This window comes from Parasteatoda tepidariorum, chromosome 3 (genome assembly GCF_043381705.1).
Source record: "Parasteatoda tepidariorum isolate YZ-2023 chromosome 3, CAS_Ptep_4.0, whole genome shotgun sequence".
NCBI classification, from domain to species: domain Eukaryota; kingdom Metazoa; phylum Arthropoda; class Arachnida; order Araneae; family Theridiidae; genus Parasteatoda; species Parasteatoda tepidariorum.
This window is the reverse complement of record NC_092206.1, coordinates 23,958,304-23,961,758: the sequence shown is the minus strand read 5'-3', so window position 1 is coordinate 23,961,758 and position 3,455 is coordinate 23,958,304.

Sequence of the window (3,455 nt, the reverse complement as noted above, 5' to 3'; positions counted from 1 at the left end):
AATAGCTTCTATGTTCACTATATTTATTCATTTAATAAAAATAATTATAATTATTTTTAACTATATTTCAATGTTATTTAATTAAGAACATGTATATTATAACTAGATGTTTGTTTTACACATGCCCTTAATTAAATAATCTTAGGTAGGAAAAAAAATTTAAATATTTTCGATAGGCATTTAACTTAGGTCATAATTATAAGTTTACAATTTTCAGAGGCAGATCGTCAATGTATTTGGTCAGTGTAGTTGTAATGAGGGCATTTTTCATGCACAAATTGATAATAACCCGTGCTGTTGAATCTAAAAAATATTAAAATTCCCAAAAGCCATGAGTATTTTTAAGACTGCCATGTTAAGGAACAAAAAGTTGGGTAACAATCTTTTACAAATATGAAACTGTAAAAGTTAATTTTTGCCCAACTGTAAAAATTAATTTAATACTATCAATAAAATAAAGAGGTATGAAACAAACAATTAATTATACATTAAGGTATGCAATTCATATATATGCAAGCAATGTGTAGCAGTGTTTTCACTACAGCGGGAGAATCTTGCATATTTTTTTCTTTTCTCACAATGAAAAATGATAAACGCGAGAAGTTCTCTACTCTATTAATCAATTTCAAAATGCACAAATTTTGGAAAAAATTTCGTCTTTAGCAATTTTGAATAAAACCCATTTCACTTTTCTTCCTTGATCTTTCATTATTTTGAACATCGGTCCTTGTTATCTAGCTTCCCTATTTACCAGTATTGTTCAGAACCGGTGCGAACAACAGAACAGCCCGCCCCCCTCCGAAACCCCTTTCAGAACACATTTCTCTGCAACCACGTGTTCACCGTAGGTAAGGTTTCTTCATGTAAGACGTTTACATTTTTCGTGCATGAATCTAAGATAGACAAATACCTTGTTAAAACGACATCTTGTACTCCATAGCGGACAAATGAAAATGAAACGAATGTTGGTAGAAACGGTCAAAACGAAATAGGATATTTTTCAGCCAAATAAATATAATAGCTGATGAAAAAGTAGAACATTTTCTATATGATGATGCAGCAAAAATATTCAATTAGAAGATGTTAAAAATGTATTATAATTGAAGAAATAATTTTTTTCCAAGTTTCTTTAATTTTTAGAAATCTCACTCAACTTTTTGAAATCTCACCCTGTTTTTGAGAAAGGGTGAGAAATTCTCTCCCATTTTTTTGCTGTAATAAAAACACTGCTTAGGGGGGGGGGAATTTTTCATTGAAATTATTCAGATATTTTTTTTAAAAATTGATTGAATGTTACTGAAATACTGAACACTAGCTATGATCTTTAGGCACCTTGTTGACTTAATTCATAAACCTCTAACTGAATCTTTCACCTTTTACAGGTACTCATAATAGCCTAAAGTAATGTTTTAATCTCATTGTATTGTTTTTCAATTAATTCAAGAGTTAGCTGGTAATTATTCGGGCTCTTACAACAGAATTAGGAAAAACTTATTAAACTTCTGAAGGTATATGTGGGTAATTTTATTTACAACACACTAAAGCTGCACAATGGACTGTTGACGGGGGTCTGTAAAACATCCCTGAAGAAGATCTGGTGGCATGTCATCACAATTTTAATCTTTGGANGGTGCCATCCCCTCCGCAGAGGATCAAAATTGTGATGACATGTCTTCGGATCATCCTCCGGGATGTTTCCCAGACCGTCGCCAATAGCCCATTGTGCAGATCTAGTGCGACGTAAATTAACAACAACAACATTTCATCAGGTATTGTAATTTCAAGGGCCGTTCTCACTGCTTGTAAAAGTAATAGCTTTTGCGAATTCGAAGATGCGAACTAGCGATCAACTGCATGCGGAAAAAATATACCTTGGCAGATACGCTCACTACGATTTGAACACGCTTACTTCGATGGATGGTCCCCATGAAACAGTTGACTTGCTACTTGTGACTGTTGTTGTTATGAAATTCGGAGATCAAAGGATGACATGTTTATTAGAACATTACACAGAGTTATACAGTTGGAGCGTACACTGGGACTGGAGAAATCGAAAAGAACATCAGACAAACAGAGTTACTCGTATTTATAGCCTTCTTGGGCTCAAACTTAGCAGCCAATCAGAACATTCTGATAACATGCGAACATAGAATAAAACTGCTTCAAATAAGTGCGATTATAGTTTTTCCTCTCAACACTCGCCCTTAATCGCACAATATATAAATAAAATTAATATATAACATTATAGATCTATAAGAGGCAAAATTTCTGACAGTCTTACTCCAGGTAAAGATTTTCTTAACATATCAGCTATCTGAAAATTAGTTGGCATATAATTGACTTTTGATATTTTTTGATATTTTATTTGATATTTCAATTTGATATCGATATGTTTTAGCCAGCGCACGAATTTTCATCGGTTACATATACTCATCGGCCAAGATTGATTGGATTGATTATCTTCACAAGATTGCTAAAAGCAACAGATGAGCTACTATGACAGTGAACTTAATACAGCTCTTACGGTCAGCACTCAAAGAGTACGGTGATCTCATTGCAGTTCTCCCGGCTTCTCACAAAACAGCAATGAATCAACTAGTGATATTCGTTCATCGAATTCTATCACAAATATAATTCTGGTGGGGGAGTACCGTAGTGTATCTACCACTACAAAGATATAATTCCAATCCACTGGTGTATAAGACGAGTTAACTCGATTCTATGTTGGGGTACTTTTTCCTAGATGAAGGTTGACGTGGTGGATGTGACTGTCCCCACAATCTTATGAAATACGGCAGATTAGAACTCAGAAATTATCTAATTTACTTCTTTTATTGAAAAAAAAATTATCCGTGTGAAAATATCACCTCGCAGGATAAACTGTCGTAAGCAGTTACAAACTTTCAAACTGGAACTACGTTAGGTATTGAGCTCGAAATTTTTATTGTTTACATTTATGTTGAAAGCACCATCCATTTTGAAAATGGAACCTTTTGAGTGATTAAACTACGTGAAAAAAATGATTTTGAGCTTAAATGCTTGAAGCGATCATTGCGAAAATATTTATGTAGGTTTTATTTAACTGTATTATATATACAGTCAATTCGCTATAACTCGAATATTGCTATAACTCGATTTTTTTATGAGGTCCCGACCCTTTTATCTTCAATTTCATGTTAATTATTCTCGATTACTCGAATTTTACTCTTCATGGAGAAGCTAAAGCTGTCCCTCTTGAAGTGTGTGAACAGTGGTTAAATTAAACGTTACCAAATTTACTTCAAGGATACAGTTAAAATGATGTTTTCAATATTGATGAAATCAGTTTATTTTTTAAATGTCTTCCAAATAAGACTATGATGTTTAAGGATGAAAACTGCTCAGGGGGTAAAATGAGCAAGGAACGTTTGACTGTCCTAGTTGGAGGAAATGCGTCTGGGACAGAGAAATTGCCC